At 42.2% G+C, this 27,332-nt stretch overlaps 1 long non-coding RNA gene and 1 pseudogene across 1 annotated transcript; both read left to right on the top strand.

Annotated features, from left to right (window-relative positions):
- Positions 1 to 504: 504 nt before the first annotated feature.
- LOC123084600 (uncharacterized) lies at positions 505 to 25,350 on the top strand (annotated as a pseudogene).
- Positions 25,351 to 26,212: 862 nt separating this feature from the next.
- LOC123083642 (uncharacterized) lies at positions 26,213 to 27,081 on the top strand. Its single transcript, XR_006439344.1, has 3 exons — positions 26,213 to 26,460; positions 26,550 to 26,618; positions 26,710 to 27,081. It is a non-coding gene; the product is annotated as an uncharacterized lncRNA (long non-coding RNA).
- The last annotated feature ends 251 nt before the right edge of the window (positions 27,082 to 27,332 follow it).

Raw genomic sequence — 27,332 nt, 5'->3', positions numbered from 1 at the left:
TGCCAACTCGCCGCCTAGCAAGGCCGAGACGACGCACCATAGCGCTGGCGCCACCACCACATCGATTTGGGGAGGCACCCTCTCCAATGGTGGCCGCAGCCCCCCGCAGCACCCGCAGGCCATAGGGATCCAGATCGGCCGCCATTGGAGCAAACCCCTATCGCCACCACAGCGAAGCCGCACCGCCTCCTCCCAGTGCAGAAGCCATCGAATCCGCGCATCCCCGGCGTCCAAGGCCACGCCGGACTAAGCCATCGAATCCGCGCATCCGCGTAGCCCGCGTCGCCGGGATCCGGACAAGGGGTAGGAGGAGAGTAGCCCCGCCATTGCGAGCGCCGCACGGGCTTCTCCCGACGGACGCCCTCCGGCAGCGGTGAGGTGGAGGGGTGGATGAGGGGGGGCGCCTTGCGCCGACGGCGGATCTAGAGCTCCCGTGACGCGCTTGCGGGGCACATCGCAGGAGCGGGTGGGGGTGGGGGTGAGAGATTGAGACCTCCACTGCCAATGTCTCCAATGCGGAGGGTTGTGCCATCATTGTCAAGCGCCCGTCCACCATGCTGCTTCGAGGTGGCCGCGGTGCAGACTGCTAGGCCCCTCTTCACCTACATTGCGCTGCTCGGGAGTTGGAGCCACATGACTATCAACAAGACCTTGTTCCTCTCTCACCGCACCGTCACCGTCAATCGCCACACTTCGCACCGCTTCGAGATGGCCGCGGTGCATCCACTTGGAGGTGGTCGCACCTGGAATTGCCGAATACCTCACAACACCTCGTCGGGATACGCAGGCTGCCGCCAAAGCTTGGGGGGGGGGGGGTGCTAAGGCGATGGGGAAAAAGGATGCTGAAAACATTCCCTTGGTTAGGACGTCCCAGCGAACGAATACACAACCTCACATGTCACTAGCTTTGCCCCAAGATCCGTGCAAGGAGATGAAACGACAGTAAATGCGTTGGCCCCAAATTGCTAAAAGAATATAGCAAGTACTCCCTCCATCTCAAAATAAGTGACTCAATTTCGTAACTAATTTTGTACCAAAGTTAGTATAAAGTTGAGTCACTTATTTTCCGATGGAGGGAGTACAATACTACTCAAACTCTTTGGTACAATCGCAAAATACTCATGGGTAGTAATAGTTTATTACACACCTCGCTAGGTTGCACGGCTGGGCACAAACAACCCCTCTTATGGCTCTTAGTATAAAACAACACAATTAAGCCGGCCATCTTGGTCGTGAACACCACACCAAGCTAGAGCCAGAAACCAAACAAGCAAGCAATCAAGTGTCGCTTGCTTGTCAATCACACACCAATCCAATCCAATCCAATCAAGCATACCCACATCAGATATATGTAACTTGATGGAGAAAGCAGTAAAATTTATTTGTTCCTCCATACACAAGTACTCCCTCTGTTCCAAAATAGATGACCCAACTTTGTACTAAAGTTAGTATAAAGTTGAGTCATCTATTTTAGAACGGAGGGAGTACGTGGCAACACCCTCACCATGCTGCGGATGGAGCTTGTAACAAACACACCAGATTGCAAAAATACACAGGCAATGGGAACACAAACACTTAAGAGATCGTCATGGGGGAGAGATCATAACTGTTTTTCCAACACAAATACGCTGATGCATGGTCCAGATTACCTATAAAACAACAGAAGTAAGCTGATTGAACTCCTTTTGCATGAGCCAGATTAGCTAGGAAATGAAGAATGGATATTGAAAACATTAGTCTCATTACATCAACTAAGTACTGTTTTTGGTGTCTTAAATTCTCATAATCCTCTGTTGTTGACCTTGTGAGTAGAACTGAGATTAAGTGAGGAGGTATATTTCTCAAGGTAAATAAATCTTTAAAGGTTTAGCTTCTTTTAGGTGGACTGCCTAATTATGTACAGGCAGGGGAGGAACAAGGGATGCGGGAACGGACAAACACGGTCAGGACGACCTGAGAAAGGTGCTGGGAAAGATGTCGTTGAGGCGAAATGATTGTGGGAAGGATCTTGTGTTTTCCCTTGTGCATGCTTTCTGGACTTAAGTGGCAGCAATTTACACTCTGTGAGGTAATTCCTACAGGTTCGGCGAAATAATAATAATAATAAAAAAGCAGTAGCAATTCGCTCTATGCATCCCTGCTGGCCGTAGCAGGCACGAGTATATCCTGCTCTGTTAATCCTTCAAACAAATAAGAGTCCTTGGATGTTGCCAAGGAAACTTTGAAACTCAAGTTTTATTTCTACGTGTCTTCCTTGTGGAGTACAGTACCTTAACTGAGGTTAATGTTACCATAATGGGCTGGGAAGGTACCAGAACAGAGTGTAGGTTGTGCCTTGTGTGCTCTGTTTCTGCAGCGTGGTGTTGAGTGCACACTGATGGTCTATATATGTACTTGAGTTGTACCTGCCGAAGACCCCTTGATGATGGACACCGTCAATTCATTCTGTCTCTTGAGCCCATGGTCTGGATTGCTCCAGCAAGCGAGGGTGAAGGCAGAAGGCAGTGGACAAAGATGGACAATCACAACTGATACATATATATATATAGATACAGACTGCAGTTGTGCTTGCGTGTAGCTCTGCTTTCTAAACTAAGCATGTTGCAACCTCTGTTTTGCTCTGTTTTCTCCACTCTGAATATGTGCCTGCTTTTGCTCTCTTTTCTCTGTAGCTTGAGGTTTGATGCATCACCAGAACAGAGGATGGAGGAAGACACTGATGGCGATGCTATTCTTTTTCTTTGACCGATTTGGTATTTTTTTTCTGGTGGCTCTGTTTTCTCAACTCTGCTCTGTCATGTAGTTAGCTTCCTCTGCTTTTGTTCTGTTTTCTAAACTCTGAATACCACTCTGTATCTTGAGGTTTCAGAGATGTTGCCTGCCTCCTCGTGCTAAGGGCGAGTGCTACCTATCCTATCCTTCATTTTAGTAAGGAATACATACTGTGTGATGTTTAGATATGGCGACGAATTGACGGCATCAGAAACCCTAGCTAGTGATTGCCTCTTGACGCTGCCGGTTTACGTCGATTGGAAAAAGGCAGCCGAATCTAATGCGACCATATTCCGGTGAGTTTTAATTTGGTCATGTGACTTTGCAGTCTGTTGCGTACACGCAAAGGGAAATGGAGCTCCCGTGGCACACCACTAAAGGGTATTCGACTGAGAGCCAAAAAGGCCCATTATTGGTAGAGAAACTTGATTACCTGCAGTCGAAACTGTTGCAGAATATTTCATCAGTCTTTCCAAACCCTTGGGGAAATTGGGGAAGTGGACCAATGAGTTCAATCAATCTTCCCCTCATGATAGTCCATTTGAGCGCATTTTATATGTCTTGCTCACCTCAAATTTAATCGCATTCCGGCATAACTCATTTAGTCACACTCTGTCTCTGACTGAACTGTTGCTTTTATGGTTCAGCATGCCCGGACAACAGTTAGCTAATTGTATGTGATTATTTTAGTTCAGGCCAGGCATTGAAAAAATCAATAGGGAGCCCGGGATTTCAGATCTGGATTGACAAACTGAAGCCCTGGCTGCAAGAGCAAAACTTATGCAAAGAATCACTGTTGTTGATAGAAAACTACTCTTGGGACAGGCTTATGCCAGACCAATTACCAGATGCAGATCTTCCTATTTGGATTGCTGCACAAAGGGCAGTCTCTCGTTATGAAGGATTTCTGTCACCTGTCGGCCCTCGCGGCAGACTCCTAAGGAGAGTGCTTACATGGACAGGATTAATTCCATCTTTGCCAGAAGCAACACTGAAATCTGATATTGAAACAAAACAATCTGAAGGCTATGTGAGGTTGGATTCCGAGTAGATGCTGGTTTTTGTATGCTATTTTAGGGACACATCTTTGCTTCTGCTTTATATGAACTTAGGCAAATCTAGCATTAGTACTAGGGGAGACCAGGGTTTGACTGTAAGTATATAACCTCATAACCACTTGCTAATTATAAATTCTTATTTTCCTTTGTGTACATCCTTCTATGCCACAAGAACTCCAGAAGTATTGCTGTCACCCTTATTTATCGGTTTCTTTCTTTTCCTATGTATATCATCGTTGAAATGTGATATAATCAACATTAAAATTCATACTACAGTGTTTTCCTTGTCTATTTGGGGTGCATCTTTGGTACTTGACCACTATATGTTTATGAATTTATGAGGTATATTCTGCTTTTGCTTCAGGCCAAATTTTCTGCCTAGAATTACCCTTGCAAACATATGGGAGCCAGCGAGCAGAGAAGCTTGTGACAACAATATTTGGGAGATAATAAAAGCTTCTTTTGACATTTTATTTGCCAAGTCTACTCTCCAGGTACTTAGTATTTGATATCTGAACACCCTTTCTTACCAGTAGGTTATGGATATGACTATTTAAATTATGATTGTGAAGTATTCACCGTGATGTGTGAAAAAGAGAGGGTAGAGTGGTTCGAAGCTTCGAGCACTATTATATCATTGAGTCCTGCTTCACGTGCAAGTAGAATTGGCTTGCACTCTGTAGTCTCATATATGGCCATGAAGCACCTTGTGTAATGAAGCATAAGCATAAGAAACAATTTAAATGTAAACAAATCATGGACACAACATTTGCCCCAAATGTCCCAGACATTTTTCATTAGCTGCAAACTGACAATATTCAGATGATTATCTGTTATTCTCTTTTTACTTATTGTGGGTTTGGGATGCTCATAAGCTACATAAATGTCATTTATCAAAATAGTCTGCAATGAAGAGACATAATTCCATTTAGTTATTTGCCAGGAACCAGCATTCGAAGAACTGATCATACTTTATTCCGAGGATTCTGCTCAAAGTAATGAGAAGGAGAGTTCTGAGATGCAGATGCTGCCGCCGTAGTTGAAAATTTACGAGAAAATACCCATCCCAGATCAGTCTCATGGGCACATTTGGTTTACCTACATGTAGAGTACAATGCTCATAATCTCTATCTATTATGGTTATTAAGATGGAAAAATTGGACAAACTCGTCTATGCAGATTTCAGTACCGACAATCTGACGTTGCATCCAAAAGCCTATGCACTATTAAGAATATATTTAGCATCAGTACTTTCTATTTCGAGAAAACACAAGAGAAATGTTTATCTTCTGCGTTAAGAGAATAGTGCCAAATATCATAGTAACTACCCTTGTCTGCAGGTGGTTTTCCCTCACAAAAAGTTGTCATTCCGCATCCTTGATACAGTAATTCCCTCTTGTTTTTCTCCTTTTCACTTTCACTCCTGCACTTTAGATTGTTGAGATAACATTTTCCTTAATACAGGTAAGGCTTGATATAGCCACCGTTATAGGATTGTTGGCATATGTTGTCAACTACAAATTTGAGAGTTTAGCCTCACTCCGTAAGTATATAGTTTGCATCAGTAATATTAGAGAATTCTTTCTTATTTTCTCAAAACAAGTAATGTTGTTTGCATTTCTTCCATGGTATGTAATGCAGGTCATTAGCTTTCCTTCTTGATCTAGCTGCTTTTACTGCACTCGCAATACTCGTGTTCCGTGTGACTCTGGGATACAAACAGACCAGAGATAGATACCAGGTGGATCATTTATATTAATCTATATTTGCATAATAGTGAAAGTGTTTATATGGTCCGATTTGCAAAGGGGGACAGATATAGCTAGTATGCTAGTACTTGTTAAGCTTCATGCACTAGCCAACTCAACCAAAAGTCCGAACTGATGCAAACGGCTAGGAAATCCACATATACACTTCAACAGTACTGATTCCTGAGTACATAAATAAAAACAATGATACATTTTAAAACGGCAAAGCTTGTTAAGTTAATGTCTTTAGGAAACCAAGGTTTTTTATGTACTTCTCAGTGCGACAGAAGATAGTTTGTTTGACATCAATACCTCTTCTCAGCTTCTGGTCAATAAGACGCTGTACGAAAAGACATTAGCAAGTGGCTTTGGTTCAGTTTACTTTCTTCTCGATGCTTCCGAGCAACAACAGGTAACACTTGATGAACAGCCAAAAGCATAACTTTTATGCATTTTGACTTGGTATTTGAGCAAGAAAACCCCCTCATCTACTCTTTTCGTACAGTATAAAGAAGCTATGGAGACACTGCTGCGGTTGGGTCTGGTGGTCGAGCTGTCAACTAACGGCAGCTCCTCCTCTGTAATAGCTCTTCCCTGTCCAGACGCTTACGAGATCCTCAAAAGCCGCTGGGATAGTCTGCTGGAACATAAGACGTAACAAGGTTAGTAAACATTGATGAACTCAAAGCATATCATAGCTCTTCGGCAGAGGTGTAGTAACCAAGTAAAGGATTGTGTGATGGAGAATGCTCTTTGATGTGGAAGTGCTTGCCTAAGATTCATGTTGTATGTTATGCAGGGTGCCAAAACCTTGTTACAAATCGAGTTCCGTTCGTCCAGCGGAAGCCGAAATTACAGTGTAGTCAAGTGTGATAGCTGATGGGAACCGCTGCTGATTTTGCTTGATCTCTCCAAGGTGTACACCGGAGAAGTTGAAGGGAAAATACACCACTGCATTTCCAAAAAGAATAGATGCCTCTGGATTTCGAACCTTGAGCCAACGAAGTATAGCAGTTGTTGATAGACAATATGATATTTTTCACTCTCCCCAACTCGTGTGATGTGGAGACAAGTGGGATTCTCTAGGATCTGAATTTGTGCATAAGCTCAGTCCAAGATTTGTATATATTTTGAGGTATATATATTTATTCGGAAAATGTTTAGCGTGCCATACATGCCACAAAGTGGGAGAAACCAAGAATTACACACGGTTTTTGCGAGGTGATAGATGATCTAATTCCTTTTGTCTCTGTTGAGAAGAGAAGTTGAGCTCCTGGTCTGGTGATGCTAATTGGCGGTCACCCGCCAGTTAATTCCTCAGCGTCCCAATTCCTACCAGTTGTTATTTCCTTTCTGGGAAAGTCATCCCTTGGTCAGTCTTTCCATTAACTTTTTGAAAATCCGGCTCCAGTTTTTTGCAAATTCCAAAACTTCCGGTAATTCAGAATTTAAGGAATTTGGAACTTCCATAGTTTCAATTTTCTCTATTAAAAAATACATCTGAAAAGTGGTTGCCTCTTTTTATTTGAAGGGTCGGGGGGTGTGGGCACAAACTGCCCCCCATATTGTGGTTGCCTCTTCCTCCCTGAGTTTCATTCAGATGGGAATGTCCAGAGTGTGCATAGGAGAAGCTGGAAGGAACATACTCTTTTGAATTTCCAGGAAAAAGGGACACTCTTCTGAACGTTTTTTAAGAGGAAACAGATCCTACTGCATGTACATACAATTTTTCAAATGTCTGTATTCAGATATAGCCTTCAACCATGCTTTGAATTCATGATATGATTTCTTTCTTGCACCGTGCATAACTAACCATGGCAAGCTCTGCTTTTAAGATTTGCCCTGCAATCTGTAGAGGGAGTCTTGGCTGGGTGTCTTGTGCCCTGAATGTCCCAGCCCAACTTATCAGCAGAATAGCCAGCCACCTCAATGAATAGGTTGCCCAGCCCAGGCCCAGCTGCTCTCTGCTGGGACTGGTGATGCCCTCCCTGGATAGATCGAGTGCATGGAAATTTACTGCCAGCAACTTGCAGCAAATGATCATCAGAAGAAGAGATGATCCCTGGTTTATAGCTGTAAATTTCCTGACAAAACACCCGATGCAGCTCTTCTGAATTTCCAATCTTCAGCGCCAATGGTGAAAATTGTACAGCAGCTGTATAGTTTTTGAAGACCTGACATCTCAGTTGCGAAACGGGAAGCCCGTTTGTGAAGAGCCGGCGGTTTTGGTTGCATGTATTCTAAAAAATTCTCAGTTAATATATGACCTTGTGCATCAATCAATTGACAGCTGGGAGTTCAAGGAACCTCTTTTTTCGAGGGAAAACAAGGAAGGCTTAGCACGGCACAAATTCAGATATGAGAGGTGTCATGATTTAGATGTGCAATAAAAGAACTATGGTTGAACATGTCTTGGGATGTCTTTACGGTTTAGTCGGTGACCCTTCGACAGCCGACGGGGCGAGCTGCTCACTAGACTCGGCTGGGGTGCCGTTGGGTCGTATTAACTAGATTAGGTTACTAAAATACACCGACCATTTAAACTAGGGAATCATCCATCATGTACAGTTCATCTCTCGTAGATGCGCTTAAACTAGAACGGAGATGAGCTGGGTGACAGAGGTATGGGACATAATTAAGTGCAGCATCTTAATCACTGACGCTGTCCTTGCTAACATGCGCAGAGATCATGTTCAAACTGGTGGTGGAGCTTAATTGCGCCTAAGTGCAGTATCTTAACCACTGTTTCTTACATTTCACAGTTAAATTACTTTTGTAAAGTACGAATAATACTGTATGTTCAATGGACATAAGTATAAAATCTGCCCTTCAGGTCTGATCATGCAAAAGGTGGACTGTTTTTTATAACATTGCAACAAAAATATGCATCTACAACATCATGTACTAAAATGTCAAATCCAAAATCAGAGTTTCAGAAATAAAGATAGAAAATCATGCGGTGTAAAATAGTTGTGCAAGTAGATTTTGAATTAGTCACAGTACTATTTCATCACCACTCGTAGTTCTGTTCCTGTTCACGACACATGCATTAGTTCAAAGTTGAAGCTATACCTGAATTTTGTGATAATATATGATATATGAACCTTGTGTCAACAGGGTGAATAAGAGGAGGACAGTGCCTGATTGCCAGGTTGGCCACACGGAAGCTTCGCTTCCCGTTCAAAGTTGTGCCGTGAACGCATTGATGAGGAAGTTGACTAGCATATATATGCAATTAAATTGAATATATTACGTTTCAACTTGCACAACTTTCTGTTGTTCGTTCGCATTAGGTCACAATATATCTACAGCCTGTTGGCATCTTGGACAGGGAGAAAACTAATAACTTGTATATATGTGTTGTTGATTTGGGAGATTGGGGCAGAGCAAGGTCAGGAACGAGAGAGAGACAGAGAGAGAGAGAGAGAGAGAGAGAGAGAGAGAGAGAGAGAGAGAGAGAGAGAGAGAGAGAGAGAGAGAGAGAGAGAGAGAGAGAGAGAGAGAGGAGGATTTTTCTGGAAAACTCTGTTTCTTTCATCTCTCCAGTCTAGGTATATACATGCCTATCTTACATTCCAACCCTTCTACAACTTAACTATTACATCTCAGTACTGCCAACACTCCCCCTCAAGATGTGGCAAATATATCTATGAGCCCCATCTTGTTACATAATTTTTCAAACACTGCTACATTGACCCCTTTTGTTAATACATCGGCAAGCTGGTCTACAGTTTTGACAAACCCAACCTGAAGTGTCCCCTCATCTAGTTTTTCTTTGATAAAGTGTCTATCAATTCCCACATGCTTTGTTCTATCATGGTGAACAGGATTGTTTATCAAGTTGATAGTGGCCTGATTATCACAATATAGTCGAAGAGGTGCAGCTTCATATAACCTGAGTTCAGGTAGCAAGAATTTAAGCCACATTAACTCACATAAACCTGAGGCCATTGCCCTAAACTCTGCTTCTGCTGTAGACCGTGCCACTACGCTCTGTTTTTTACTCCTCCAACTAACCAGATTACCACCTAGAAACATACAGTAGCCTGAAGTGGACCTTCTACCGTCCAAGCACCCCGCCCAATCAGCATCGGTGTAGCCTTCTATCTTCAGTTGTCCATGGTTTGAGAACAAGATGCCTTTCCCAGGACAACCTTTAAGATACCGCAGAATCCTATTTGCTGCATTTAAATGACCAGACCTAGGGTCATGCATATATCTGCTCACTATGCTAACTGCATATGCAATGTCTGGCCTTGTGTGTGACAAATAGATTAGGCGCCCAACTAATCGTTGGTATCCTCCCTTATCTACAGGATCACCAAAGCTGCTACAATCCTATGGTTTTGTTCAATTGGTGTATTAGCTGGTTTGCACTCGAGCATTCCAGTTTCAGCAAGCAAGTCAAGAACATATTTTCGCTGTGACAGATAAATACCTTTGGCCCCATAAGCAACTTCAATTCCGAGAAAGTAATGCAAATACCCCAGGTCTTTAACATCAAATGATCTTGCTAAAGTCTTCTTTAGGCACCTTATCTCTTCATCATCATTTCCTGTAATCACAATATCATCAACATAGACAGCGAGTATAGTAATCTTATTATTACGGTGCCTAAAGAAAAGAGTGTGATCTGCATTGCTCTGTCGATATCCTAGGGAACACATCTCCTTGTGTAACCTTCCAAACCATGCTCTTGGTGACTGTTTGAGGCCATAAAGGGATTTCTTCAGTTTACACACTTTACCTTCTGTCTCATCACTATTAAACCCTGGAGGAATTTCCATATAAACCTCTTCCTGCAAGTCTCCATGGAGGAATGTGTTTTTAACATCGATTTGAAATAATTTCCACCTGTGGTTTGCAGCTATTGATATCATTGTTCTAATGGTATTCATTTTTGCTACTGGAGCAAATGTTTCATCATAATCCACACCATAAGTCTGGCTATATCCTTTCGCCACTAACCTGGCCTTGTATCTCTCTACCTTACCCTCAGGTGTTTGCTTCACAGTGAACACCCACTTGCAGCCCACTGATAATCCCCAAGTGCAAGGAATCATCATAGCAATTCCCAAAGGTGGAAGTGATAAGTATGGAGTGTCGAACCCACAAGAAGCTAAAGGTAAGATCAATATTCTCTCAAGCCCTATCTGCCACTGATACGACTCTACGTGCACCGAACATTTGCTTCCAACTAGAAACAAGAAATAAAACTGTGTTGTGGGTATAAAGTGGATAACTTTGTATGATATCGGAGAGTTAAAATATAAAAGTAGGTGATGTTATCATAAAGTTAGAATATATTACTAAATAATATAAATAGCGAGTGTGGAATAATGGTGGATCAGTGTGCGGAATTGTCCTAAGCAATTGTTAACAAGATCGATAGTCGTCATTGCAATTTCATATGAGGGAGAGGCATAAACTAACATACTTTTCCTCCATGGATCCTATGCTCTTATGATTGGAAACTCTAGCAAGCATCCGCAAATACTAAAAGATTCATTAAGGTAAAACCCAACCATAACATTAAAGCATCAAGTTGTTGGGGAACGTTGCAGAAAATTAAAATTTTCCTACGGTTTCACCAAGATCCATCTATGAGTTCATCTAAGCAACGAGTGAAAGGAGAGAAGCATCTACATACCACTTTGTAGATCGCGTGCGGAAGCGTTCAAAAGAACAGGGTTGAAGTAGTTGTTCTCGTCGTGATCCTATCACCGGAGATCCTAGCGCCCAACGGACGGCACCTCTGCGTTCAACACACGTACGGTCAGCGTGACGTCTCCTCCTTCTTGATCCAGCAAGGGGGAAGGAGAGGTTGAGGAAGATGGCTCCAGCAGTAGCACGACGGCGTGGTGGTGGTGGAGCAGCAGTACTCCGGCAGGGCTTCGCCAAGCTCGTGACGGAGGAGGAGAGGTGTAGCAGGGGGAGGGAGGCGCCAAGATGCAAGGGGTGCGACTGCCCCTCCCCCCTTTATATAGGCCCCCAGGGGGGGTGCCGGCCCCTGGAGATCTGATCTCCCAGGGGGGGCGGCGGCCAGGGGGGTGGAGTGCCCCCCAAGGCAGGTGGGGCGCCCCCCCCACCCTAGGGTTTCAACCCTAGGCGCAGGGGGTGGGCCAAGGGGGGCGCACCAGCCGACTATGGGCTGGTTCCCCTCCCCACTTCAGCCCATGGGGCCCTCCGGGATGGGTGGCCCCACCCGGCGGACCCTCGGGACCCTTCCGGTGGTCCCGGTACAATACCGGGTGACCCCGAAACTTTCCCGATGGCCGAAAAAGCACTTCCTATATATAATTCTTTACCTCCGGACCATTCCGGAACTCCTCGTGACGTTCGGGATCTCATCCGGGACTCCGGACAACTTTCGGTAATCACATATAAGTCTTCCTAGTAACCCTAGCATCATCGAACCTTAAGTGTGTAGACCCTACGGGTTCGGGAGACACGTAGACATGACCGAGACGGCTCTCGGGCAATAACCAACAGTGGGATCTGGATACCCATGTTGGCTCCCACATGCTCCTCGATGATCTCATCGGATGAACCACGATGTCGAGGATTCAAACAACCCCGTACACAATTTCCTTTGTCAATCGGTACGTTACTTGCCCGAGACTCGATCGTCGGTATCCCAATACCTTGTTCAGTCTCGTTACCGGCAAGTCACTTTACTCGTACCGTAATGCATGATCCCGTGACCAGACACTTGGTCACTTTGAGCTCATTATGATGATGCATTACCGAGTGGGCCCAGAGATACCTCTCCGTCATACGGAGTGACAAATCCCAGTCTCGATCCGTGTCAACCCAACAGACACTTTCGGAGATACCTGTAGTGTACCTTTATAGTAACCCAGTTACGTTGTGACATTTGGTACACCCAAAGCAGTCTTACGGTATCCGGGAGTTACACGATCTCATGGTCAAAGGAAAAGATACTTGACATGGAAAAAGCTCTAGCAAAACGAACTACACGATCTTGTGCTAAGCTTTAGGATTGGGTCTTGTCCATCACATCATTCTCCTAATGATGTGATCCCGTTATCAATGACATCCAATGTCCATAGTCAGGAAACCATGACTATCTATTGATCAATGAGCCAGTCAACTAGAGGCTCACTAGGGACATGTTGTGGTCTATGTATTCACACGTGTATTACGATTTTCGGATAATACAGTTATAGCATGAATAAAAGACAATTATCATGAACAAGGAAATATAATAATAATGCTTTTATTATTGCCTCTAGGGCATATTTCCAACAGTCTCCCACTTGCACTAGAGTCAATAATCTAGTTACATTGTGATGAGTCGCACAACCATAGAGTTCTGGTGTTGATCATGTTTTGCTCGCGAGAGAGGTTTAGTCAACGGATCCGCGACATTCAGATCCGTGTGCACTTTGCAAATTTCTATGCCACCATCTTGAACACTTTCACGAATGGAGTTGAAGCGACGCTTGATGTGCCTGGTCTTCTTGTGAAACCTGGGCTCCTTGGCAAGTGCAATAGCTCCAGTGTTGTCACAGAAGAGTTTGATCGGCCCCGACGCATTGGGTATGACTCCTAGGTCGGTGATGAACTCCTTCACCCAAATTGCTTCATGCGCTGCCTCCGAGGCTGCCATGTACTCCGCTTCACATGTAGATCCCGCCACGACGCTCTGCTTGCAGCTGCACCAGCTCACTGCTCCACCATTCAACATAAACACGTATCCGGTTTGTGACTTAGAGTCATCCAGATCTGTGTCGAAGCTAGCGTCGATGTAACCCTTTACGACGAGCTCTTCGTCACCTCCATAAACGAGAAACATGTCCTTTCTCCTTTTCAGGTACTTCAGGATATTCTTGACCGCTGTCCAGTGTTCCTTGCCAGGATTACTTTGGTACCTTCCTACCAAACTCACGGCAAGGTTTACATCAGGTCTGGTACACAGCATGGCATACATAATAGATCCTATGGCTGAAGCATAGGGGATGACGCTCATCTCTTCTTTATCTTTTGCCGTAGTCGGGCATTGAGCTGAGCTCAATCTCACACCTTCCAATACAGACAAGAACCCCTTCTTGGACTGATCCATTTTGAACTTCTTCAAAATCTTATCAAGGTATGTGCTTTGTGAAAGACCTATGAGGCGTCTCGATCTATCTCTATAGATCTTGATGCCTAATATATAAGCAGCTTCTCCAAGGTCCTTCATTGAAAAACTCTTATTCAAGTAGGCCTTAATGCTGTCCAAAAGTTCTATATCATTTCCCATCAAAAGTATGTCATCTACATATAATATGAGAAATGCTACAGAGCTCCCACTCACTTTCTTGTAAACACAGGCTTCTCCATAAGTCTGCATAAACCCAAACGCTTTGATCATCTCATCAAAGCGAATGTTCCAACTCCGAGATGCTTGCACCAGCCCATAAATGGATCGCTGGAGCTTGCATACTTTGTTAGCATTCTCAGGGTCGACAAAACCTTCCGGCTGCATCATATACAGTTCTTCCTTAAGATAGCCGTTAAGGAATGCCGTTTTGACGTCCATTTGCCATATCTCATAATCATAGTATGCGGCAATTGCTAACATGATTCGGACGGACTTCAGCTTCGCTACGGGAGAGAAGGTCTCATCGTAGTCAACCCCTTGCACTTGTCGATAACCCTTAGCGACAAGTTGAGCTTTATAGATGGTAACATTACCATCCGCGTCCGTCTTCTTCTTAAAGATCCATTTATTTTCTATCGCTCGTCGATCATCGGGCAAGTCTGTCAAAGTCCACACTTTGTTTTCATACATGGATCCTATCTCGGATTTCATGGCTTCAAGCCATTTGTTGGAATCTGGGCCCGCCATCGCTTCTTCATAGTTCGAAGGTTCACCGTTGTCCAACAACATGATTTCTAAGACAGGGTTGCCGTACCACTCTGGTGCGGAACGTGTGCTTGTGGACCTTCGAAGTTCAGTAGGAGCTTGATCTGAAGTATCTTGATCATTATCATTAACCTCCTCTCTTGTCGGTGCAGACACCACAGGAACATCTTCCTGAGTTGCACTACTTCCTGTTTCAAGAGGCAGTACTTCATCAAGCTCTACTTTCCTCCCACTTAATTCTTTCGAGAGAAACTCTTTCTCCAGAAAGGACCCGTTCTTGGCAACAAAGATCTTGCCTTCGGATCTTAAGTAGAAAGTATACCCAATGGTTTCCTTAGGGTATCCTATGAAGACGCATTTTTTCGACTTGGGTTCGAGCTTCTTAGGTTGAAGTTTCTTGACATAAGCATCGCATCCCCAAACTTTTAGAAACGATAGCTTAGGTTTCTTCCCAAACCATAATTCATACGGTGTCGTCTCAACGGATTTAGACGGTGCCCTATTTAAAGTGAATGTAGCTGTCTCTAGAGCGTATCCCCAAAATGATAGCGGTAAATCGGTAAGAGACATCATAGACCGCACCATATCCAATAAAGTGCGATTACGATGTTCGGACACACCGTTACGCTGAGGTGTTCCAGGCGGCGTGAGTTGTGAAACGATTCCACATTTCCTTAAGTGCGTACCGAATTCGTGACTTAAATATTCTCCCCCACGATCTGATCGTAGGAACTTTATCTTTCAGTCACGTTGATTCTCTACCTCATTATGAAATTCCTTTAACTTTTCAAAGGTCTCAGACTTGTGTTTCATTAAGTAGACATACCCATATCTACTCAAGTCATCAGTGAGAGTGAGAACATAACGATATCCTCCGTGAGGCTCAACGCTCATTGGACCGCACACATCAGTATGTATGATTTCCAACAAGTTGGTTGCTCGCTCCATTGTTCCGGAGAACGGAGTCTTGGTCATCTTGCCCATGAGGCATGGCTCGCATGTGTCAAACGATTCATAATCTAGATACTCTAAAAGTCCATCAGCATGGAGCTTCTTCATGCGCTTGACACCAATGTGACCAAGGCGGCAGTGCCACAAGTATGTGGGACTATCATTATCAACTTTACATCTTTTGGTATTCACACTATGAATATGTGTAACATTACGTTCGAGATTCATTAAGAATAAACCATTGACCATTGGAGCATGACCATAAAACATATCTCTCATATAAATAGAACAACCATTATTCTCGGATTTAAATGAGTAGCCATCTCGTATTAAACGAGACCCTGATACAATGTTCATGCTCAAACTTGGCACTAAATAACAATTATTGAGGTTTAAAACTAATCCCGTAGGTAAATGTAGAGGTAGCGTGCCGACGGCGATCACATCGACCTTGGAACCATTCCCGACGCGCATCGTCACCTCGTCCTTCGCCAGTCTCCGCTTATTCCGCAGCTCCTGCTGTGAGTTACAAATATGAGCAACGGCACCGGTATCAAATACCCAGGAGTTACTACGAGTACTGGTAAGGTACACATCAATTACATGTATATCAAATATACCTTTAGTGTTGCCGGCCTTCTTATCCGCTAAGTATTTGGGGCAGTTCCGCTTCCAGTGACCCTTCCCCTTGCAATAAAAGCACCCAGTCTCAGGCTTGGGTCCATTCTTTGACTTCTTCCCGGCAACTGGCTTACCGGGCGCGGCAACATCCTTGCCGTCCTTATTGAAGTTCTTCTTGCCCTTGCCCTTCTTGAACTTAGTGGTCTTATTGACCATCAACACTTGATGTTCTTTCTTGATTTCAACCTCTGCTGACTTCAGCATTGCAAATACTTCAGGAATGGTCTTCACCATCCCTTGCATATTGTAGTTAATCACAAAGCTCTTGTAGCTTGGTGGGAGCGACTGAAGGATTCTTTCAATGACCGCCTCGTCCGGGAGGTTAATGTCCAGCTGGGACAGGCGGTTGTGTAACCTAGACATTTTGAGTATGTGCTCACTGACAGAACTATTTTCCTCCATCTTACAACTATAGAACTTGTCGGAGACTTCATATACCCATGCTAACTTACATCCAATTGGATATATATATCATGATCTTTCAAACACGAGGAGCTTGCCAAAGGATAAAATGAAAAAGGGAAAGGTGAGGATCACCTTGACTCAAGCATAAAGTAAAAACATAGAGTAAAAGATAGGCCCTTCGCAGAGGGAAGCAGAGGTTGTCATGCGCGTTTCGGGTTGATGCACAATATCTTAATGCAAAAGAATGTCACTTTATATTGCCCCTTGTATGTGGACCTTTATTATGCAGTCCGTCGCTTTTATTACTTCCACAACAAGATCGTACAAAGCTTATTTTCTCTGCACTAATAAGTCATACATATTTAGAGAGCAATTTTTATTGCTTGCACCGATAACAACTTACTTGAAGGATCTTACTCAATCCATAGGTAGGTATGGTGGACTCTCATGGCAAAATTGGGTTTAAGGGTATTTGGAAGCACAAGTAGTATCTCTACTTGGTGCAAGGTATTTGGCTAGCATGAGGGAGAAAGGCAAGCTCAACGTGTTTGGAGGGTCAATGACAATATACTTTAACTGAGATGTCGGAAAACATAAACCATTACGTTGTCTTCCTTGTCCAACGTCAACTCTTTTAGCATGTCATACTTAATGAGTTCTTCACAATCATAAAAGATGTCCAAGATAATATATTTGTATGTGAACCTCTCTATCCTTATTACTTCCTATTAATTGCAACGATGACCAAAACTATGTTTGCCAACTCTCAACAACTTTCATGCCTCATGCTTTCTATGTGTGAAGTCATCACTAACCATGTTGTAAGCATATGAAACATATAAAAATTCAGATTTATGACATTTAATTCATTCCCCCATTTACTCATAGGATATACATGAAGCACAAAAGTAATTGACAAACTACTCCAAAAGATATGAGTGAAGGACACTGAGTAGGCAAATAATTAACTAGCCATGGGAGGGTTCCTTTTCTATTCAAAATTTAAAATCCAATGATTTTATTCAAACAGCAAGTACAACAAAATAAAATGACATTGCAAGGATAGCACAACTCATGTGAAGAAGCAAAAACTTAGGTTCAACCGATACTAACGCGATAATTGTTGAAGAAGAAGGTGGGATGCCTAACGGGGCATCCCCAAGCTTAGATGCTTGAGACTTCTTGGAATATTATCTTGGGGTGCCTTGGGCATCCCCAAGCTTGAACTTTTATATCTCCTTAATTCCTCTCATATCGTGGTTTCCCTTTTTATCAAAAACTTCATCCACACCAAACTCAACAAGAACTCGTGAGATAGGTTAGTATAAACCAATGCAAAACCTTATCGTTTTCTACTGTAACAAAACACTAAAATTATTATTCAACATTGCATACTAAATGTCTCTGCATATTTAATACTCCTATCCTGAAATAGAATCATTAAATAAGCAAACAAATGCAAACAATGCAAACATAACAGCAATCTGTCAAAACAGTACAGTCTGTAAAGAATGCAAGAGTATCAATACTTTCCTAAATCCAAAAATTATGAAAGAAAATTCCCACTGTAGTATATTTATCAGAGATCATATGCAAAAAGTTTCAACATTATATCATGCTCTGACTTTTCTAGGGAATTTTTGCAACAGCGGTAATATTTCTGTTTTCAAACAACATGTATACTAGCAAAATAAGCATGGTAAAGGCTATCCTTGACATTTTTATTGAAAATAAAGATGCAAAACACTATTATAAATAACAGCAAGCTAATACTAACAAAATAAAATGATGCTCCAAGTAAAACACATATCATGTGACGAATAAAAATATAGCTCCGAGTAAGATGTACCGATAGTTTTGAAGACGAAAGAGGGGATGCCTTCCGGGGCATCCCCAAGCTTAGGCGCTTGAGTCTTCCTTGAATATTACCTTGGGGTGCCTTGAGCATCCCCAAGATTAGGGTCTTTCCACTCCTTATTCTCCTCATATCGATATCTCACCCAAAACTTGAAAACTTCAATCACACAAAACTTAATGGAACTTCGTGAGATAGGTTAGTATGATAAAGAGTAAACCATGCACTTTGGTACTGTAAAAGACAAGTTTCATAATTTTTTTCACATAATACCTACTGTACCATATCATTTCTACAATTTATATTGAAAAATATAAGCCATAGAAACTAGAAAACAAGCAAACTATGCAATGAAAACAGAATCTGTCAGAAACAGAACAGTCTGTGATGATCTGAACAATAACCATACTTATGCTACTCCAACAATTATGAAATAAATTGGTGGACGTGAGGGATTTGTCTATTAATCTTCTGCAAAAAGAATCAACTCAAAAGCACTCTTCTGTAAAAAATTACAGGTAATCTCGTGAGCGCAAAGTTTCTGTTTTTTACAGCAAGATCACATTAACTTTCACCTAAGTCTTCCCAAAGGTCTTACTTGGCACTTTATTGAAACAAAAGCTATAAAACATGATTAATACAGTATCTTAATCATGTGGACACACAAAAACGGTAAGGATAAATATTGGGTTGTCTCCCAACAAGCACTTTTCTTTAATGCCTTTTAGCTAGGCATGATGATTTCAATGATGCTCACATAAAAGATAAGATTTGAAACACAAAGAGAGCATCATGAAGAATATGACTAGCACATTTAAATCTAACTCACTTCCTATGCCTAGGGATTTTGTGAGCACACAATTTATAGGAACAAAAGTCAACTAGCAAAGGAAGGCAAAACAAGTATAACTTCAAAACTTTAAGCACATAGAGAGGAATCTTGACATTATTGCAACTCATACAAGCACATATTCCTCCCTCATAATAGTTTTCAGTAGCGTCATGAATAGCAACTTTGTTCTCATACTCAATTGGAACCTCTTCCAAAATAGTGGAATACTAACTAAAGTTGACACTCTTCCAAATCCACTTTCATAAATATCGTACGAAGATTCAACACCCTCCAAGATAGTGGGATCACTAATTTCTAAAGTTGACACTCTTCCAAACCCACTTTAAATGTATTATTCATACTCCAAAAGATCTAAGTGAAGTTCATGGAGCATTCTACAATTAATATAGACTAGCCAATATCCAAGCTCAAAATATATAAGTGAAGTGCACGAAGCATTCTATAAAACCATACTCAAACGATTTAAGTGAAGCACAAAGAGAAATTCTATAAGAACATACTTAAAAGATATAAGTAAAGCACATGAAGTATTCTATAAATAAATGAAGATCTATCTCATACTAGCATGACTCTTTAAGAAAAACAAATATACAAAGGAAACAAACAATGTGAACAAAACAAAAAACCGAGGTATACCGATATTTGTTGAAGAAGAAAGATGGGATGCCAACCGGGGCATCCCCAAGCTTAGATGCTTGAGTATCCTTTGAAATATTTACTTGGGGTGCCTTGCGCATCCCCAAGCTTGAAATCTTGTCTTTCTTTATTTTTCTCACATCGGTAACTCCTCGTTCTTCAAATACTTCATTCACAAAAACTTAAACAAAAATTTTGTGAGATCCGTTAGTGTAATAAAGCAAACCACCACTTTAAGGTATTGTAATTAACTCATTCTTTGTTTATATTGGTGTTACACCTACTGTATTCCAACTTCTCTATGGTTCATACCTCCACATACTAGCCATAGATGCATCAAAATAAGCAAATAACACACGAAAAACAGAATCTGTTAAGAACAGGACAGTCTGTAGTAATCTGGAAGTTTAGTAAACTTCTGTAATTCCAAAAATTATGAAATAAATTTGAAAATTTGAAAAATTTGTACAGAATTAATTTTCAAAAAGTTTCAGACCTATTTTACTTTCCAGTAAAAAAATGTAAATTCATGCACTACAGCCAAAGTTTCTGTTTTTGTTCTGCACATAGTAAGCAAGCAATCTTATCATACTAAAACCAAAGCTAGGCATAATATTTTTATAATACAAAGGATATATACAAGGGGATAATTGTTTACAGAGAAACTTCCATGAAAAATTCTACATTGTTTCCGTGAGCATGAACACAAGTGCTCAAGGTCGACCCTCACTTCTTCAATGCATAACTTTCCAATCACTTCTCTTTTTTTGGTATTTTCATTCTTTTTAATTTTTTTTGTATGTTTCACCCACAACTAAACAGAAACAAAAAGGAAAAAAATCTACTAAGTAAAGAAAGCAAACAAGCACACACGAGAATATCAACCCCATGCTATTGCTCCCCGGCAACGGCGCCAGAAAAGAGCTTGATAATTCCAGAGTGCAAGGAATCATCATAGCAATTCCCAAAGGTGGAAGTGATAAGTATGGAGTGTCGAACCCACAAGGAGCTAAAGGTAAGATCAATATTCTCTCAAGCCCTATCTGCCACTGATACGACTCTACGTGCACCGAACATTTGCTTCCAACTAGAAACAAGAAATAAAACTGTGTTGTGGGTATAAAGTGGATAACTTTGTATGATATCGGAGAGCTAAAATATAAAAGTAGGTGATGTTATCATAAAGTTAGAATATATTACTAAATAATATAAATAGCGAGTGTGGAATAATGGTGGATCAGTGTGCGGAATTGTCCTAAGCAATTGTTAACAAGATCGATAGTCGTCATTGCAATTTCATATGAGGGAGAGGCTTAAACTAACATACTTTTCCTCCATGGATCGTATGCTCTTATGATTGGAAACTCTAGCAAGCATCCGCAAATACTAAAAGATTCATTAAGGTAAAACCCAACCATAGCATTAAAGCATCAAGTCCCCTTTTGTCCCATATGCAACAACCCCCTTACTCGGGTTTAAGCTTTTGTCACTCTAGCAACCCACTATAAGCGAATCATGAACGTATTGCAACACCCTACAGCGGGAATCCCTCACGCTTGCGCGACACGGAGGGCACCATAGGACAGCACCAAAATAAAGCATACAATTCGTACCAATCTAGATCATCAACCAACTCAAAGACAAAAGACATCTACTCAAAACATCATAAGGTGGCAACACATCATTTGATCATAATATGTGGCATAAAGCACCATGTTCAAGTAGGGATTACAGCGGGGTGAGGGAGAGTGGACCGCGTAAAAGAGATGAGGATGGTGATGATGATGGTGATGTTGATGAAGACGATCACCGCAGCGATGATTCCCCTCCCGATGGCACTCCGGTGCCACCAAGAGAGAGGAGGAGAGGTTCTCCCCCTTGTGCTTCCTCCTCCATGGCTTCCCCCTCTGGTCCTTGGCCTTCATGGAGATGATGGCCCCTCCGAGATCCTCCTCCATGGCCTCCGGTGATGATGGCCCCCTCCGGCAGCCTGCCGGAGAGGGCCTAGATTGATTTCTCGTGGCTACAGAGGCTTGCGGCGGCGGAACTTCTGATCTAGGTTAATTCCCGAAGGTTTCAGTATTTATAGGAATTTTTGGCGTTGGTTTCACGTCAAGGGGGCCTCCGGGCTGTCCACGAGATAGGAGGGCGCCCCCCCAGGGGGGGTTCCCCCCTGTCTCGTGGGTAGCCCGAGACTTCTCTGGCCCAACTCCGATGCTCCGTGGTCTTCTTTTGGTCCAGAAAAAATCCTCAAAAATTGGCACGTCAATTGGACTCCGTTTGGTATCCCTTTTCTGTAAAATACTAAAACAAGGAGAAAACAAAAACTGGCACTGGGCTCTAGGTTAATAAGTTAGTCCCAAAAATCATATAAAATGACATATAAATGCATATAAAACATCCTAGATGGATAATATAATAGCATGAATACTTCATAAATTATAGATACATTGGAGACGTATCACCCACAATTTTCTTTCCCGCTGGAATTGTGGTAAGAACACAAGTATTGTTTTTATCAAGTGCTCGCATTTCTTCCAACATTGCTGCTCTCCACCTCGGATCTTTCTTCGCCTCTTGCCTATCACGAGGTATAGGAAATGTGGAGTCTAAAGCAGCTATAAATGATCTATACTTAGAACCCACCAACGAGTATGAAACATGGTTAGAGACAATATATTGGGACAATTGAGGGTAACTTCCCAACAGCAGTGCGAGTTTTCTTTCTAAGGGCAATTGGAACATCTAGATCGTCATATGAAGAGGATGTACCATCATGTGAAGCTGAAGGGTGTGAAGCTGAGTCATGTGGGTCGGCCTGTCCTCGGGCTTCATGATCATGTCCCGAAGGGATGATTTCTTCCTCTCGAGCATGCTTCTCCTCGGTCTGATGCCTTCGTGTGTACACTTGAGGATGTTGTTCTTCATTTGGTTTTGGCCACCGTGAATCTCTCTGTAGTGTTTCTTGTGGCCCCTCCTGTCCCTGTATTTGCTCGATTTCCGATGTGTTTGTGTCTTCAGCCGGTATCAATCCAATTATCACCTCTTGATATGCTCCATTATTGTCTTTCTCCTCCCTCTCTCCCCCTGCTGCACATTCTGCGTCAGAGATGTCATTAGAGAACAAATCAGGGAATACATCAGTTAAATCAGTTGGTTCCCCATAAAATGGTTCATGCTCTCTAAACACCACATCCATACTCACGAACATCCTCCTTTCAGATGGACACCAGCATTTATAACCCTTCTGCAACCGGTGGGGGGTGATGACGGGCAACATGCGGAAGTCGTTGCACGAACCCACTTGGTTGATCCCTTCTATGGACTCCCAAGGCTCGAACACAACGCCACATGTCGTTCCATTGGAACCTCCGCGGTTATATGATTGCCAAGGGCTCGGCCTCATTGCCCCTTGCAGCTATTATTCTCTTGCCCGAACTGGACCCATGCATCCCTAGTACACATAACCTCCTTCCACCTCCGCATCGAGTTTCTCTCTTTGTCAAAGATGAAGAGATGGCTCATGGCAGTCGTCTGACAGATTTGTTAAGTGAAAATTGCGATGGCCACTGAAGGGAGCTCCAGTGGAGGAGTCCAGCATTGGGGGAGCTCTGGTGGTGGCCGTTAGCAGTATGGAAGCTTTGGTAGCATTGACCGGCATGGGGTGGACCCTTTCAAATGAGAGGATGGCATCAAAGGGAGCTCTGGTGGTGACAGTGTGCTTGTGCGATCAACTGATGAGGTGAGTGTGGTGAGAATTTATATTGAACGAATGGGTACCAATTTCTAGCGAATACAGAGGGTCTGGGCATGGTATTATGGTGGGGATCCTCTAGTTGTGCTCAACACCATGTGGATATCGGGATGATTTCCAAATTCATTTCTATGGTCATCAAAACGATGGTGTTCTGCACTATAAATTTCAATTTGGAATTGTAGGACCGAATATTTAGATCTAAATGGGGGGAGTGGGTGGGGGTATTGCTCATGTTCACACATTACATTTTTATCTTGGGGACATTGCACAATGAATCATGCTGATGAATTGTAAATATGAGGTTGGATAGCATGATATATCGAGAACCTATTAGTTGCATATAATTAAATATACCAGCGGAGATAATATCAATTGCGCATATGCCAGCACAAGATGGTTAGGGGGCTCTATGAATTCGCCAACACAACAAAATAGTTTTCCTTTAAAAATATGGAGAGTCAACATGAGTAGAGTGCAGACGACACACAGTAGTGAATTGATCTCCCTCAATAGAATAAAAAAAAATATATCTAATCGATGTGTAAAGACAACAAAGAAGAATTAACATGACAATGTTATGTGCTATATTCGTGATTGTGCATTTGTTTATACTGAAGTAAAACAATTATGTCATAGCAATCGTAAAGGTTCAAACAAAACATCATGTCAATTATGAAATAAGAAGTATAGTTTTGTTCGATGAAATATAAGTTGACACAAACAACATGGGCATGATAAAGGAAGACAATCTATGAAGGGGAGACGGATAAAGTACGAGTGTGTGTGGAAGGATCTAGATGCATCACATTGCATTAATTGAAAAACAATAATATGATACCACCAATGACAATTCCCGTCGAGAATGAAAAGTTCAAGTACGAGCCATAAATATGTATATTTAATTACTGGATAAAATTTCTCCAAAATAAAAGATTGATCATGTTGAGGTGTTTTTTCTATATCTTCTGTAATTTCCTGTCGACATGAACCATGCATCCCATATGAGGATGAAGGACAAGGAGATACGTGAATAGAAGATAAAAGTCACAAGGCGTATTTGAGTATTATGCTTTTTAGTTTAACACAAGGTCCCAGTCTAAGTCAAGGCTCATGTGATTAAAAAAATTGGAGTGTAATGAGGTGGCTGTGGAAGGTAAAATTAAAGTTCTATATTCCAGGTCATGTCAAGTAGAATCCATTCTTATTGACAAATTCCAACAAAAAGTAGCTGGTAATGCAGACACAATTCAAAAAGATGAATGCGATGATGACAAAATTGTGCGGTTTTGCATGATAAGCTATTTAATCACAATAGCTTCGATTTGATTTATCACATCAGAAAATACTTACCTACAGAAAACTACACCTGATCATAAAAATCTGCTAACCATCAATCATGCATCCTCAAGGCATGATTATATTTACAAAAACATCATTCTGTATATTTGAATGATATGTAAATGCTAATATAAAGATGAACTAAATCAGATAACTGTTTGCTCCATTGACAATAATCATTCCGTGTATCTGAAGTCCCGACATTACATCATTCAGCAGAACCTAATAGGTCTAGGTACGGACAAATTTAACAAATATGTGTAAGAGGACGGGACATAAGCAAAGTTGACTACAAAATTGAGGATTTGTCACGGACCATGACGAGATGGAGCGCGACGGCTAGGCAGCGGGTTATAACAGCCGTTGCAATTGCAGATCAACACCGGCGGCCGCCATCTACGAGGAGGTGATGGGCGATGGGTGACTGAGCGGCGTGGCTGAAGCCGGGGCGTAGACGAGGTGGATGGAGAGCCGAGTGGCACACCGGCCAAGGTGCATCCATGAGCAGAGGTCGATAGCCACTCATCCAAGGCGCACCGCACGGGGGCATGCAAATGCAATGGAGATCAATGAAGGAGCGAGGAGAGTCATCGGCACAGGAGGATTAGGGTCGGCATGCGCGGATGTGGGAGGCCCGAGGTGCCGGTGGAGAACATGGCCGAGGCTATGGAGGAGAGTGATGCGGGTCTCCGTCATGTTACCTGACACATTACACTGCAATATAGCATATGTACAAGGACCTTAAGCTATGTTTAAATAATAGATCATTTATTGTTTAAGTTCAGCTATTCCTTGGTTGGTAATAACAGTTTTTGCTTAATGATTTTGCTTGAATTATATTTCCAATAATGTGACTGTATTTTCCACATGTAGTTCATTTTTTGTTAATCAGGAATTAGTACAAGGTAAAATAATTATCATCTCATTAATTAATTAGTCTCAAGTCGAATAACTAACAAGCAAATCTTTACTAAGTATTGATCTAGTGTTGAGAAGAAGGGTGGTTATTCCCACCAACCGTGTTTGATTAATCCCATTACATATATACACATGGGCTTTAAAATTTCAAAACCAGTGCATGTGCCATAAAATTCTAAGCGTACTGGACACACACGCATGTGCGTATCATGTGATGTGAATTCCACATGATGACAAACACCAATATAATACACATCATTGTAGGGTTGCCTTGTGGCTATGAGATGCATGTAGGTGCAGTATGCCATATCTCCTATAAATAGAGCGCATGCAAGTCTTAGATCATCAGCAAGTTTTGTGAGGTAAACATACACGGAGAATATGGCAACCAATAGTCGTAAGAGTGTGATTATGGGAGTAGTCATAATAGTTCTTGTCATACAGCAGGCCCAGGTAGAAGCCAAGAGCTGTTGTTGTTCCATCTCGGGAAGAAACTGCTATAACGCATGCCGTGTCACGGTTGCCTCTCGCAAAACATGTGCAAGCTTGTGTGGTTGCAAAATTCTTGACAAGTGTGTGAGTCCTTGTGATCGCTTCAATCTTTACCCGGAAGCAGGTAAACTGTAAACATATTCTTTCCATTCTTCTATTTTTCCTCTCAAGCACAAAGAATTATATTTAAACACACGAGGTTTGTTTTCCCAGACGAAGCAGAAGTCATTGAGTATTGCAAGTTGGGATGCATGTCCTCCGTCTGCAACACCACAAACACTTGTAAGATTAAATCCTTACATGCATCTGACTATCTTATTGCTGCTCGTTGTCTATAAATGATTGTTTCTAATGCAAGCTATCTTCCATGCAGTCATCGTAGGTGAACAAGAGAAAGATGTCATAGAGAATTGCACAACTGGATGCGATCGTGTCTGTACCAAGGATGTTGAATTTGCCGCAGCTATTGCATAAGAAAGTCTATACGCCGGGATTTCATGCCGAGATAGTCGAAATGTTCTTGTTGTCTTGAATAATTGGACATCATGTCCCGTCCAGTAACGTGTAATCTTATTTTTGTTTCTTTGCATCTATCGAAAAGGTGTGATAGCTCCCGGGGTTCCATTCCTTTCCATATATTTCCAGTAAGGGTTTCGATGGTGTGCCATTTCCTTGCGAAAATGTGCTCGTCATTTTGTAATAATTGGATACAGTATCCAATAAAATGTGTCAACTTATTGTGTTTTATGGCTTTTCAATAAATGAATATTCAGTTATGCTACTATGCTTCAGGTTTTCTGCATGAAATTTAAAGTAAATTGATGGCTCTTCGCCTCCTCTATGCATCTCGTCGGACCACTCTCCTCTGCTCTAACTCTTCCTGCACCTGCTCTACCCTGGTTCATTGCAGCGGATGTGCAACAGGGAAGCCTGGGAACCACCGTGGCAATCTAAACATTCAACTGGTTGCTCCTTCTCTGCCAAGAAGCGCATGAG

The sequence above is a fragment of the Triticum aestivum genome, chromosome 4A (assembly GCF_018294505.1).
Source record: "Triticum aestivum cultivar Chinese Spring chromosome 4A, IWGSC CS RefSeq v2.1, whole genome shotgun sequence".
Classification (NCBI taxonomy): Eukaryota; Viridiplantae; Streptophyta; class Magnoliopsida; order Poales; family Poaceae; genus Triticum; species Triticum aestivum.
The sequence above is the reverse complement of the archived record's forward strand: the minus strand, read 5'-3'. Positions and strand labels throughout refer to the sequence as shown.